Consider the following 16,189-nt stretch of genomic DNA (forward strand, 5'->3'; position numbering starts at 1 on the left):
CATGGGATTTTGGTTAAATCCCATAGGATTTTTTTGGGTCCCATGGGATAATTGTAGTCCCATGGGATATTTGTTGTCCCATGGGACTATAATTATCCCATGGGATTTTTAATATCCCATGGGACAAAATAAAATCCTATGGAATTCAAATTATTAATATACAGTAAATAAATGTGTATGTTACAATGAATTCTGTTTGGTAGTAAAACGTTTATAATATAAATATTAGTGTATTTTGGGTTTTTTCATTTTGTCACAAACATGTTTTTAATTTGTTTATATGACAATAAAGATTATTATTATTTTGGAAAGTATAATAATATTTAAAGTTAAAATATAAAATCCTTTAACTGAAATAAAATGATGACATGTCTTAATAAAAGAAAAAAATATTGATTTGAAATCTTTGTCTTGTTTGTTTTATTATGAAAAATAGAACTGAAAAAAATATTTCATATTCTGACTGAATAAATTGACAAAGCACAGTTAATAGTTTAATGAGGTAAAGTTTTCTTTGTTATAGTTCCATTGCAATACATGAATATGCAAACAATTTGAATCTTATACCTTTGTGGTGTTCATAATATTACGTTTATATTTGCAAATTTATAAAATAAACACTTTTCCTGTTAAGTTTTAGTTTTCTTGTTTCAGCTTGCTATGTACAATTATTCAGTCCACTACATAAGAGTCAAGTAAATAAATTATTTCATCCACTAGAATATTCCTACAATTCTTAGACAAAACATTTTTGCAATCTGTTCTTCAAAAATCCTCCTCCGTACATCTTTATTGGATGGAGCAATTTAAATGAGTGGACAAAGCAAGTTCATTTGGACAACAAATTACTAATATATTTTTTCATTCCTCCCTTCTTTCAATTGATAATTACGTTGTTGCATTTACATGATTTAGTTCTTGTGCATCTATGATCATGATAATATGACTCCTTTTTGTTTATAGTCATTATGTTGAAATTTCCTCTTTCTTATGTAGGAAAAAAACACATTCCATTTCAAATTAATAAAAAAGTCACACTATATAGAAAAATATCAACTTTAAGTTTTCTGTTCAGTATTGACCTGTTGAGTGATGATCATGAAAACCAAGATGTCTGACCTACAAATACACAAAACTCAAAAATTATAAATGAAGAGAAATACAGCAATAAAATGGCTACTTTATCATGTTTATGTACATTTTGATAAAACTTTCATTTGAATATTTAAAATTGTAAGTACACTGAAGTACTCTTATTTCAGTGCTTTGTGTCTATGGTTTTCATATTAGTTGTTTTTGTGCCTTGTTGCAGTCTTTTGAGTTAAGCCAATTGCAACAAATGTTTACAGTTTGTTCAAAGGTTGTGCTGTTATTAAAACCACTGTCCTAGGTTAGGGGTGGGATGGGTGCTCACAAAATGTTTATTTTATTAGTTGATATTTGCTATGAATTAGCTGTCAGTAACTGTGAGTACTAATAGATCTGTATGTTGAGTCTTTTTTGTTACAGGGAAAGAATAAATGTCCAGCCACATCCGGTCTGTGTTTTTGGTAGCTGTTTTTCTGCTTTGTTGCATTCTAATGAGTTAATAAAATTGAGAATGAAAACAGGAATGTATAAAAATAACCTGACCCAAGAGCAGAAAAAAGCCCTTTTCAAATGATTTTATAGTTTTTATATTGAACTGACACTTACACCACTGTCCTTAATAAGAGGAGGATTTGGTGCCAGCAAACATGTTAAACCATGCCACATTTTGTAAGTGTCTGTCCCAAGTCAGGGGTCTATTATTCAGTGGTTGTCAATTGTTGCTATATATCATATTTGTTTTTTGTTTGTTTTGTGCAAAAATCAGGCACTTAGCTTTCGCCTTTGTGGTGTATCCCCCAAGCATGTTTAGTATGGATAGACATTATGCCCTTTTTAAATGATGCCATGCCCTTTTTGAATTGTTTTACATTTGTTTTTTTGAATTTCATGGCCTTTTATAGATTACTATGCAGTATAGGGTTTGCTCATTGTCGAAGGCTGTACAGTGAACTAATTTTGTTAAATTTCATGTCATTTGATCCTTATTGGAGAAAAGTCTCAATGGCAATCATACCGCTTCTTATTTTCATATCAACCCTGCCATATTTTGCCTGTCCGAAATCAGGAGCCTGTACATAGTTCAGTGGTTGATGTTGGTTCACGTCCGTCATATTTGTTTTTTCATAACTTGTTCATTTTTATGAATTAGTCTGGTATATTTGAAGTTTGAATTGATGTTTTGTTCCAAATTTTGTTTGTGGTGTCTTTTATAGATGACTATATCATGTATAGGTTATGGGTTTTCTCATTATTTACAGGTCATCATTGGCCTCTAATAAGTAATTGCATTGCTTACATCCACTTAATTGAACTCTGGTGGATAGTTTTCTCATTTACCATACCACATCATATTTTCATAATAATCATTATTCAAGGGCAATAACTTTTATAGAAGTGGACTTACCATTTAGGCTTTGTTGACGTCTGAAATCTATTTTTGTTGATAATCTCTTTTGTTTATAGTTTCCCTTTATCTTTAATGTTCTTGCCCTACACATAAAAGGGTAAACATTATCATTTAATGACAATAACTACTATTACATAATTAGTAGGCAACTGACAATTTTGGATCATTTGTATATCTTGTCATGCTCATCATTTTTTTTGTTTAATATTATCAATATTCTATGAAAATGAAGTTACAGTAATATTAACCTTGGCAGACATACAACTTCTTATTTTTATATGACACCTTGCAGTCATTCCATACACTTACAAGTAGACATATGCTTATAATATCTGATAAAAAGAAAAAACCAAGAAAACTTAGCATTGACCAAAGAACCATAAAATACCGTCATGGTTATATAAATCTGCCAGACAGACATGCACACCTTACAATCGTTACATCCGCCAAATATAATTTACCTGTTGCTTAAAGCATATGATAAACTGACAAAACAATGCAAACTTTTCATTGACCAATGAACCATGAAAATGAGGTCAAGGTCATATAAAACATGCCAGACAGACATGTGCATCTTACAATCATTCCATTCACCAAATATAGGGGCCTTATTGCTTACAGTATCCGAAAAATAGACCAAACCACAAAAACTAAACATTGTCCAATGTACTATGAAAATAAAGTCAAGGTAAGACGAAACTTCTCAGTCAAACATATCATGATATGCACCTTACTATCATTCCATACACCAAATATAGTTGACCTATTGCTAATTTTAAAATAAGAAAATAGAAAAACTGACCAAAAAACAAAAAAAATAACATTGAGCAATGAACCATAAAAATGAGGTCAAGGTCGAATAAAACATGCCAGACTAACATGTACATCCTTAAAAATTTTCATACACCAAATATACTTGTCATGTTGCATACAGTATTAGAATAAAATGCTCCGCTGGGTGCAGCTTGATACGACCGCAGAGTTAGAACCCTGAACAGTTGGGGCAAGTATGGACACAACATTCAAGCTTGATACAGCTCTGAATTTGGATTGCGATTAAATATTTGACACAGCATAGGTTTCTGACACAGAATGAATGTGGTCTAAGAACTTAAAATTTTTTAATTTACCTATTATGGTCCAATATCCAAAATCTAAATACATACACGGTTAGATTCAGCATATCAAAGAACCCCAAGAATTCAATTTTTGTTAAAATCAAACTAAGTTTAATTTTAAACCCTTTGGACCTTAATGTAGACCAATTTGAAAACAGGACCAAAAATCAAGAATCTAAATACACGGTTAAATTCAGCATATCAAAGAAGCCCAATATTTAAATTTTTGATGAAATCAAATCATATCATTATTATTTGCTTTTATACATAAATAAAAAATAACCAACTTAAAATGGAAAATTTTAAAGAAAAAAAATAGGAAAAAAAAATCCCCCCCCCATTTTTTTAATCCCCTTATGATTCATCACCCCCAAACTCAATCCCAGCCTTCCCTTTGTAGTATGGTACCTTGCAGTACAATTTCAGAAAGATCCATACACTTGAACACAAGTTATTGTCTGGAAACTAGAAAAATGCTTGTTTTTTTGCATCTTTTTGGCCCCAAATTCCTAAACATTTAGGGCAATTACCCCCAAACTCAAACCCAGCTTTCCCTTTGAGATATGGAACCTTGTAGTACAATTTCATAAAGATTCATACACTTACACACAAGTTATTGTCCTGAAACTAGAAAAAGGCTTGTTTTTTGCCCCTTTTTGGCCCCTAATTCCTAATATTTTAAGGCAATTACCCCCAAAATCAATCCCAGCCTTCCCTTTGTGGTATGGTACCTTGCAGTACAATTTCAGAGAGATCCATATACTTGAACACAAGTTATTGTCTGGAAACTAGAAAAATGCTTATTTTTAGCCCCTTTTGGGTCCCTTGTTCCTAAACGTTTTGGGAAATTACCCCCAAACTCAATTCCAGCTTTCCCTATGTGATATGGAACCTTGTAGTACAATTTCATAAAGATCCATACACTTACACACAAGTAATTGTCATGAAACTAGAAAAATGCTTGTTTTTTGCCCCTTTTTTGGCCCCTAATTCCTAAAATTTTGAGGCAATTACCCCCAAAATCAATCCCAGCATTCCCTTTGTGATATGGAACCTTGTGGTACAATGTCAGAGAGATCCATACACTAACACACAAGGTATTGTCTGGAAGTTACAAAAATGCTTATTTTTGGCCCCTTTTTGGCCCCTAATTCCTTAACTGTTGGTACCATAACCCCAAAAATCATTCCGAACCTTCCTTTTGTGGTATTGAACCTTATGGTAAAATTTCATATAGATCCATTCACTTAGACTGAAGTTATTGTGCGAAAACCAATGTGTCTTTGGACGAAGACGCCAATGTCATACCAATATACGACCGCAAAAATAAAAACTGGACATTTTTACCTAGGAATAGTGATGTCTTGGACTAGGAAAATTAGTCTGGGGACATAAATTACTGACATCAGACTAAATATACTAGTAAATTCTGTATCCATGGACTTTTTATACTAGTTATATTTGTCTGACCAGACAATTTTTACAAGGACTAATTTATCTCTTACACTAGTTCTCAGAGAGACATGTCACCTTACCTTGACACATAATTCTGACTCTGAACAAACCAGTATTTGCTCTTACTCCTTAATAATACTGCGTGCTAAGGGGAGAAGCAGCAAATACCAACTTTAAAGTCTTTGGTTTTACCCTGTTGGGTTCAAAATAAACAACCTTCTGCACTTGAGGTCAACAAGCTACCACGAGACCAGGCAGTATAATATAAGGAGTTTACCCAAGATTTAAAGTTTCCAAGTTTTTGCAAAAACTGGATCAAAATCATCATGGAAAAGCAATAACTTTTTAATAAGATTTACAAATGTAAGGTTCTCTTTAAATATTACAGTTTTAGAGATAAAAAGGCAAATTCAAGAAATATGAAGAAAAAAAAAAGGTAAAAATCTGTATTTAAGGCAACAACTCCTATGAGTCAGCTGCCAGTTTTGATGCCATTTAAAATGGACAGTAGATTTTATTTTTCAACATTCTGATCATTTCTACCCTTGTCAGATATCGTCTATCTATTTTGGCCTTTTGTAGCTTATTACGCAGTTTGGCTTTTTAGCCCATTGTTGAAATCTGTATGGTGACCTATATAGTTGTTAACCTCTGTCTTTAGTTTCTGTTGAAGAGCCTACGGTGACCTATATAGTTGTTAACTTCTACGTCTTTAGTTTCTGTTTAAGAGCCGTCACATTGGCAATGTCCAATGATACCATATTTGTATATGTTTTTGTCATGTAGGTGTAAGGGAGTTACCATTTGATTTTTATGGGGGGGGGGGGGGTAGGATGAAAAATGTTGTCCTGCATTTTTTTTAAGTTGTAATCTCTGTCCTGCCTTTATATTTTTCACTCTATTCGATCCTGCCTTTTTTTTTTATTAGTTTATCCTGACTTTTTTTTACATAAATTGTCATCCTGCCTTTTTTTTTTTGCCATGTTGCTCATCCTGCCTTTTTTTTTTTTACTCAAAACTCCTGTCCTGCTTTTTTTACAAATTTCATCCTAGCTCCCCCCCCCCCCCCCCCCTAAAAATCAAATGGAAGCTCCATAAGGAGACAACCTTTTGATTTTTGATTTTCTGGTGGGATAAAAAGTGGAGATAGATTTTTCATCACCTGGCCTGGTTAGTTTTTCAGGGTTCGTAAGGATAGAAAATCCGGCAAATTGTAACAATTAAACCCCTGTTGTACGACCATATTTGCCAAAAGATTAGTCCAAAAATTTATGACGTCTTGCAAGGCTATTTTAACTTTTTTCTGGCCACATAATAGTCAAAGTTGTGACTGAGTGCGGAAATATGAAGATAGATAGATAGAAAAAAAATTAAAATAGTCTTGCAAGACGTCATAATTATTTTGACTACCTAAAGATGTAACCTAATTCTTACTTGTTTGGGGAAAAGGAGAATTAACCGAACCACTATTCAATCTAAATCAGTGAACTGAATTATTGTCTTTTGCAGTAGTCCGAGTCGACATCTGTAACTAATCATGCAAATTGATAGTCAACAGTATACCTTTTTCAAAATGTCAGCTTACGACAAAGAATCACTGGTGATAGGGGAGTGTAACCAATAAATTGATCCTAAATCAGATAAGATTTTCCCAGTAACGGAGAACCCCTTTCTTTGAGTGACTCTTGAGTGAATATAAATAGTGACGGGGGTCTCACAAATAAATATAAATCTGAATTACAGGAACATCGAAGCAGAGTAAACTTACATATTAATCTCGAAGTTATTTACGTTAAAGACAGACTGTGCTCCTGAATTAATGTATTAACTTATACATTTGCGTATATTACTCGGGGGGGGGGGGGGGGGGGGCACTTCCTATATACAAGGTGATATGACGTGCCGCTTGAATAGGTCACTTTTTCCAGCTTGAAAATATGGGAATAGGTGGGGAAAACTGTCAGAAATATATGATAAGGTCGATAAAGTTCCAATTACTTGTATATGTACTTGTATATGCAAAGCCCTGTCATTTTTTCACAGCCGAAAGTCTCGCCGTAAGTAAACATTACACACAGAATCTTAGCCTTAAATATTCCACTTTTCCAACACACCCCACGAAACCCAACCAATATGGGAAAAGGTTACAATTTTACCGACGCAATATATGAAAAGGTATACATTTTTAAGATCTAAATTATATGAAAAGGGTGGGGTAACAGAACCCAAGCGACACCCCTATCAATTAAGTATTGAAGTGCCCCCTCCACCTCCCCACCCCCCCATGTATTTTACTGCTACAATCACGCGACCGTTGCTGAGCAGAGAACCATACTTTCAAGCCAGGGTCAGTCTATACTAACAGTTAGTATAGAAAGTCCCTGTAAAAAGGCAGGCAAATCCTAACAGTACTGTAACTTCATGATACATGTATATCAAGTTACAGCACCTCACCCAGCACAGTTAGCACACTGCATGGTGTGTGTCAGTCTTATAATTAAAACTGTGTAGGTTCATATCGTTTGATTCAACGTTTTTTCGGATATTTTTAGGACCGTTGTCAACATGGTCAAATCCGACCTGCCACTTTGCAACCTGACCTGCAAAAATATAATTCGACTAAAAACAAAGCCAGTCAAAATTGCTTTTTGAGACTGGGCGACTGAAAAAGTTTTAAAATGTGACCTTGTGACCCTACTTGGAATTCTCCATTCATCGGCGTGTGTCGGTGTGGCTTAAAAGGGGGCATTGTTTTTTTTCTTGGGACAAAAAACTGTTTCTATCTTTGTTAAAAAAAAATCAAGACCAATCATAAACTTTTTTTTCAAAACTCAGTGTCGTATTTTATTGTTTTCCCAACAATGTTTAATAAAAGCTTAAAATGTTTGTTTCACTTCCCTCTGACTTCCCTCCTGATTTAATTTCTCAAGAAATTATAGAATCTGTAAATGGATATATGTCTGTAGTCACGGTCATGCATTTAGATAAGAAATTTCAGCATGCATCATCAAATAATTCATGTGTATTTGTGACATCAACAAAACTGAAACATTATATTATTTCCCAGTGATTATGTAAATCATTTTGATTTACAAGTATATATGTCTGGGACTTATGCATGTATATATCTCACAGGCACTTGTCTCAGAAAAAAAAAATCTATATACTTTAATTAAGGTATATAGGGGAAAAAATCTGAGACAAGTGCCTGTGATATATCTGTCAGTCCTAGAATAATAAATATAATAATTGTATCTTAATCTTTGAAAAAAATCCAATTATTAAATTGTTAAATTCTTTTACTTCATAATTATGTCAAAGTATACTTTTTAAAGTTTTAAATTTTAAAGTTAAAATAAATATTCCGTTTTGATCTAAGGAAAAAAAAATTAAACTGTAATGACATGGTCAGTCAACGGATTTGTTGCATGGCTGATTACAGGTAATTAAAGCACGCAGTAATTTTCCATTACGACAGTGCGTGTACCCTGGGGTGTGTATAACGTTTTAGAAATACCATAGTTTTCTAGAGAACATCCTGTCGATGTGTAATACAGATTAATGACATTACACAAAATTTCTTTCGTTAAATATAGTTAAGTATCTGTGTCCATTCCCTGTTGCAACACTACAAATTTTTCGAAGAAAAAAATGTTAAAATTTGAAGAAAAAAAAATCATTTATATAAAATAAAGAAGAAAAAAAGTAGCAAATAAACTTATGTTATTTGCCTATCCTGCAGTAGACAAGAAATTGAGGATGAATACCATTTCTTCTCAGTCTGTCCATGCTATACATTATTGAGGGATACCTATATACAAAATATTAATAAAAATCTTAATTTCAATTTTATTAAATTGCAGTCACCTATAACACTGAGGCATATGACCGCACTTTTAAATAGCAGTCTGCCAGTCTTTATAAATATCACCATAAAGTATATTAATGATTGTTTTTTATTGAGAACATCTGTATAACTTATGTTTCTAAAAATACATGAATATTGTTTTTACAAAAAGAAGTTTAATACATTTTTCATTTTGTATGTAATAATTTAAGCCATTTCGAAATATAAGAAATCTTCACATAGTCGGGAAATTTTCAATTCAAATAATTTCATTTGAAAACGTTAAAAAATATAGATCTTATTCGATGTAAAATGTGGCGTCCTTGGATATCAAAACCCCGTTTAAATAGGGTTTGTCTACTTTCGTCTATTGTCGAACATTCTATAATCAAGGATTTGTACAAATCCTTGCTATAATATAATGAATCGCGTCGCCAATATCACCACAATTACATAAATTACAAATACAATCTTCTCCTAAATATTTCTAACAATTTCAATAGGAAATTTTGAGTCGAAACTGAAGTACCAAATCTACAAAAAGAATCACTATTTTTTATAGTAGTAGGCGACGAAAACTAAACTGTTTATAATCTTTTTTTTCTCCTAAATTATTTGAAACTCTTGAAATGATTTAACATTATCTATAGACAGCTTACAAATTTAAATCTTTTTAGAAGTACATGAGTGTATAGTAATAATTTGTTCATTAACCCCCCTTTTTTCTTCTATAAAATTACATTGTAATCGATTTTATTTCCAAATTTGTGTTTGCTAGGATTGACACTTAGAACGTACAACATAAAGTAAAAAGTCACGATTCAGTTTTGGGATATTTTTTTCTTTGAATAAACTTAATTTTAAAAACGTTTCAGCATTTTTCTGAAATATTTTTAAAAGGAAACGGACTTGAAAACAAAATTTATTTTTGAATATTAATATTGAACAATGATTGTTAAGAAAACAATCTGCCAAAGTGGTTTGGTAATTAACTGGTTTCATGCTGTCAAAAATGTCTCCTTTTTATAAGTTTTTGATAAAAAAAAAAAAACTATTTGAAGGCGAATTAATCTTTTCCTCAACTAAATACATTTATCTATAAATAAAGTCAATTCGTCAAGAACTTTCTCTCATATATTTAAATAATTGTAAAATAATTAATTTAAACTTTTGTACTGCGACTTTCTGTCCGTTTACCAATACTTATTCCTTGTTAGGTTTTTTCATATCCATTTACGAATACTTATAATGTGATAATTTTCGGAAGCTTTTATCCTATTTTCATATCAAACAACCATGTTACCCGTAGAACGGAGTTAAGTACAAATTTAGGAATTTAGTACTTAAATTTTTCAACAACAAAATTTTATACTTTCATTTACCTGGATTTTGTTCTACGCTTCGAAGCCGCCACCCTGTATCAAACATAGCCAACACCTCGCATGGCGTATTCACGATGTTGAGGGATTGACAATATACAATGAAAGTTAGCAATATACAGCAAGTAAGTAATTGGGTGTTGAATGCCAGTAGATCTGAATTTGTAAATTGAATTTAACCTGTTTAGAATGTGTATTGGTGAATTGTTTAATAAAATTACACACATATGATAATCTGGGCTGATATGCATAAAACCACTTTAGGTTCAAAGTATCAATGAAACTGGGTTTGCATGAAAAAATGACTTATCACATAATACCAGAACCTATGTTTAATGTTAGATGATAAGAAAATATAGCTGTAGGCCTAGTTTACAAATTATTTATTCTTTTAATTTCTATTTGACTGTCTGGGTGCTTCTTATGTGTTTTAAATATTTGCGTTTTGTATGCTATAGTAAAGTTTTATAGACTGTTGTACGTCATTTGGTCGTTTTTAAGTTTTTGCCATGGCGTTGTCAGTATGTCTTCGACCTATACGTTTTATATAATCTGCATCTCTTGTGCTGTATTTTAAAATGTATCTTTACACATTCATCAATACACCAAAAAATATGAATAAAGCTTTCGTATATATAAAAATAAGGAGATGTGGTATGATTGGTAATGAAACAATTATCCGGGATATTTTGAGACAAAGTGCACGTATCAGCAGTCAGCCGAAACCACTAAGCGTTTTGCATCCATACGTTGTTTTTTTTCGGGATACTGACTGCATAGTAAATTATCAATGTACTAGTTAATGTTCTCGAGGGATGACCCTATTACAGAGACATATATACACATATGTGTATATATGTCTCTGCCCTATTACGTGTCAGTAACATTCTCGACACGGTTCATTTTTACGGCGGCTCAGTTTTGTCTTAAGAATAAACATAATTGATAAGTTTCTTTCCCCTGCATTCCTCGATCGCACTTGTAAATAGCACATTGGTCTCAAGGCATTGGTACACTATACGTTACGACACTTGCCGTCAGTACTCAAAATTGGAAAAATATTAAATAAGAAGGTATAGAAAATTAATGCATACACACTATTATCAACCACAGACATGATGTTTTTCTCAATTTGCCTAAATCGTTATTCCGCAATACAACGAGGGTGAAAACCCACCACTTTGAACACAGTCACAGGCCCCGGCATGTTGTGAATTTGAAAGTTCAAATAGGGGGAGGGGGGGGGGGGGGGGGAGGGGGCCCGGGCCCCCTTTCTTGGGAAAAATTTGGTTGATTATAATGGGATCAATGAAGCATGACTGGAGCCGGCCCTCTCTTATGAAAAGTTTTGGATCCGCCACTGCATATTCATAAAATAAACCAACATAAAATTATCCAAAAGATGAATAATACTTAATACTTACGACTAAGATTGATTATAAGTATACTTGAGTCGGTTTTACAAAAAAAAAAAATACAAGTAATCGTATAAAGTATACTGTATTGTACATGACTTAATTACTATCAATATTATTTGTAAGTTTTTTTGTGAAACTGACTGCTGAATTGTTTTTCCATGCTTATGGTACATCTAAGTCGTATGCTTTTTATAAAACCACCTCCAGGGTGTAATGTCTGCTCGCCCATACAATCTGTTTGTAGATATAGGAAGATGTGGTATAAGTGCCAATGAGACAACTATCCATCCAATTCACAATTTATAAAAGTAAACCATTATAGGTCAAGGTACGGTCTTTAACACAGAGCCTAGTTTTTATCAAAAAATAAATATATTGATATTAATAGTATATAGGTTAGATAATTTATTCATACATTTTAAATTGACTGACCTAGAATTATCATGATTATTGAGGAATTTAAACCATGCATTCCTATTTTTAAAAAGGGACAAAAATAAAATTTATATATAATAACAGGGTGATACAAATGAGAAAAACTCAAAAAATTGTTTTCAATTAAGATAAATACATGCAGTTAATAATGGTTTCCAGTTGTTTTTTAAAGCAGAGGCAGATTTAGTTTAAAGTTGGAAAAAATTGTTTGTACCAACAAAAATAAATACACGAAGTTAATCCAGAATTATGTGTTTATCATTTTTTTTTTTTATGTTTAGGTTGCCAGCAAGATGAAAAGAACAATGCAGTTCAAAAGTCAAAATGTGGATAAGCTGCGGTACAAGGTCCTACTTTTGCAGATTTTCATATTTTGCATGAATGAATTTGAAGTTTATATCATGGAGGGCAGAGAAAGAAAAGAAACACTTCAATTTTCCTGCTTCTGAAAGATCTTGTTCGGTAAGTTTTATGCTCTGTTTTGATAGTGTTTGTGCGTCCATCTGTCTTTCTCTAAATTGTATTCACTTAAAGTTTTTGGTTACAGTTCACCATGAGACTGAACTTCAGTTAGTAACTTGTGGTTTTACATGTATATACTTAAAATTTAGTACTTTAAAATGTTCATGTATTTTTGTCGAGCCTGCAACTTTTGTCGCAGAAAGCTCGACATAGGGATAGTGATCCGGTGGCAGCTACGGCGGTGGCGTTAGCTAACTTCATAAAAGCTTTTTATTTTAGAAGGTGGAAGACCTGGATGCTTATACTTTGTATATAGATGCCTCATGCATGTCATGATACCAATTCTGTCTGAAACATGTCAATTGTCCTTGACCTCATTTTCATGGTTCAGTGACTACTTGAAAAAAAAGGTCAGATTTTTTTGAATGTTAATTTCTCTCATATTATGAGTAATATGATAACTATATTTGGTATGTGCGTACCTTGCAAGGTCCTCATGCTCGTCAGAGAGTTTTCACTTGACCTAGACCTCATTTCATGGATCAGTGAACAAGAACTTAGTCTTAGATGCATGATTTTTTTTATTAGTTGTTAGTGGCTTTGTACTAGCTGTCAGTTACTGCGAGTACTCTCAGATCTATACTTAGTGTCTTTTTGTTGTTTGGATGTACAAGTACCCAGCCACGTCCACTTGTATTTGTAGTATTTGTATTTTTATCCATCTGATGAGTAAAGCCTCTTTCAACTGATTTTTATAGTTCGTTCTTATGTTGTACTGTTACACCACTGTCCCAGGTTAGGGGAAGGGTTGGGATCCCGCTAACATGTTTAACACCGCCACATTCTGTATGTATGTGCCTGTCCCAAGTCAGGAGCCTGTAATTCAGTGGTTGTTGTTTGTTTATGTGTTACATATTTGTTTTTCGTTCATTTTTTGTACATAAATTAGGTCGTTAGTTTTCTCGTTTGAATTGTTTTACATTGTCATTTCGGGGCCTTTTATAGCTGACTGCAGTATGGGCTTTGCTCATTGTTGAAGGCCTTACGGTGACCTATAGTTGTTAATTTCTGTGTCATTTGGTCACTTGTGGAGAGTTGTTGTCTCATTTGCAATCATACCACATCTTCTTTTTTATATTTAAGGTTAAGTTTTGGTGGTCAAGTCCATATCTCAGATACTATAAGCAATAGGTCTAGTATATTCGGTGTATGGAAGGACTGTAAGGTGTACATGACCAACTGGCAGGTGTCATCTGACCTTGACCTCATTTTCATGGTTCAGTGGTTATAGTTAAGTTTTTGTGTTTTGGTCTGTTTTTCTTATACTGTATGCAATAGGTCTACTATATTTGGTGTATGGAATGATTTTAAGGTGTACATGTCTAGCTGGCAGGTGTCATCTGACCTTGTCCTCATTTTCATGGTTCAGTAGTCAAAGTTAAATTTTTGAGTTTTGGTCTTTTTTTCTAATACTAAATGCAATAGTTCAACTATATTTGGTGTAAGGAAACATTTTATGATGTACATGTATGTCAGTCTCGCAGGTTTTATTTGACCTTGACCTCATTTTCACGGTTCATTACTCAGTGTTAAGTTTTTGTGTTTTGGTCTGTTTTTCTTAATCTATAAGCAATAGGTCAGCTATATGTGTTGTATGGAAGGATTGTAAGCTGTACATGTCTGCCTGGCATGGTTCATCTGCCCTTCACCTCATTTTCATGGTTCATTGGTCAATGTTTAGTTTTCTTGGTTAAGTCTGCTTCTTAGACAATGTTAGAAACTATAAGCAATAGTTCAACTGTATTTAGTATATTGAATGATTGTAAGGTGTACATATATTTCTTGTCAGGTTCATATGACCTTGAATTCATTTTCTTGGATCATGTTGAGATTATGTGATAGTTGTAGTAAGGCTTTATATTTAGGACTATCAACATGATATCAATGATTAGTAAGGAAGGCGCAACATTTCAGCGTGTGCACTCTTGTTTATACATTATACACCACATTTACTGTTTTTACCCTGATTTTATGAATCACTGAACATAGAAATGTCATAATGTGAAATTATAGTACATTCTTAGGTTAAAGTTTTAGGTTAAGGTATATAGCTTACCATAAAGTTGAATTTCATACACATGTTCATTATGTGTTGAATTTTTAAATTCAGTGCCAAACTAAGATTTTGAGCCTGATTACATGATTGACTAGACATTGACACATGCTAGTGTTTACCAGGCATGGTGTCCTGTATTAGGAATTTGTCATGTACTATAAAGAACGTTAATAGTACTCGCTGAGTATGGAGTTTTTGTGAAAGTTTAATATTAGTGAGATTTTTAACATGACATCCTGTCAACTGCTTGTTGATCATGTTTATACATGTCTTAAATTTGATATCTGACACATTGGTGTTTTGTGAACTTGGAAATAAGTTATTTGATAGAATAATAATGTTTTGAGGTTATCAAAATAAAAAATATCCCATTTTTTACTATTAATGATTAAGTTTAAAAAAAAAAAAGATTTAGGATATATGTATAACCATATATAAAAATGAGACAGCAACCGAACAACACAAAAATAAGAAAAAAAAACAATATAATTTTTTGTATCAATGTTATAATTTCCAACATGTCCAAAGAGTTCAATGTATTTTCTAATTGAAATAAAACACAAGTGGAACTCTTTCAGAACTTCAGAAGCTTGAAGAAGTGCTGTTTCTATTGTTGGTTTTCTGTATAATATATTGCAAATTCTTGTGAAAAATGGAATTTTATTGTAATTGCCTAAAGTTTTAACATTGATCTATATATATATATATATAACTGGGGAAAATACCCAAATGTTATAAAGAAGAATACATAAATTGATTGTTATATAATATTAGAATAGGAAGATGTGGTATGTTGCTAATTTGACAACTCTCCATCAGAGACCAAAGGATGTAGGAGGTTAGCAACTGATGACACTGGACAACCTTCAACAATCAGTAAAATCCATACCGCATAGCTATTTTTATTGAAAATCATATGTTATTGCTACATGTATGCAAACAATTTTTTATTATCCATAACTTCGGATTTTATTGGTTCTTTTTCTTCAGGATTGAAATTCATCACTTAGAATAAAAAGAGAAAACACAGAAACAAGACCAAAATAAATTCAAAGACAAAAGTCAGATCAGTTATTATTTTCATCACTCAGTCAATGAATTGAAGTTCTATTAAATATCTAAAGATATTAAAACCACAATAATGACTATGTTCTGTGCTGAATGGCCAAAAAGTGGACTATACATTACGATCACACAATGCTGGATGATAAGAAACTATTAATTTTTTGGGTAGAGGAATATCCTGAAAAAAAAATAGATTTATGTACTAGTATGTTAAGCCTATTAATAGAGTTTTCATTGATTTCAAATGGGAAAAATTGTGTTTCGAAAAAGTATTCTAGAATTCATAAATAAACATATATTGATACTTACATTATCTGCTTTGTTGTTTAAAAGTTTAGTTTTGAACAGTTATAGAACAATATAATTGCATTAACATTTCCAAGGAAAAAAAAAGATA

General features: G+C 32.4%; 1 long non-coding RNA gene across 1 annotated transcript; it reads right to left on the reverse strand.

The window, feature by feature from the left end:
• Window positions 1-486: 486 nt before the first annotated feature.
• On the reverse strand, window positions 487-6,932 carry LOC127721344 (uncharacterized). The gene is made up of 3 exons (XR_007991156.1): window positions 6,505-6,932; window positions 2,495-2,580; window positions 487-1,119 (listed from the first exon to the last, which is right to left on the reverse strand). It is a non-coding gene; the product is annotated as an uncharacterized LOC127721344 (long non-coding RNA).
• Between the last annotated feature and the right edge of the window lie 9,257 nt (window positions 6,933-16,189).

The sequence above is a fragment of the Mytilus californianus genome, unplaced genomic scaffold (genome assembly GCF_021869535.1).
Source record: "Mytilus californianus isolate M0D057914Y unplaced genomic scaffold, xbMytCali1.0.p SCAF_12, whole genome shotgun sequence".
NCBI classification, from domain to species: domain Eukaryota; kingdom Metazoa; phylum Mollusca; class Bivalvia; order Mytilida; family Mytilidae; genus Mytilus; species Mytilus californianus.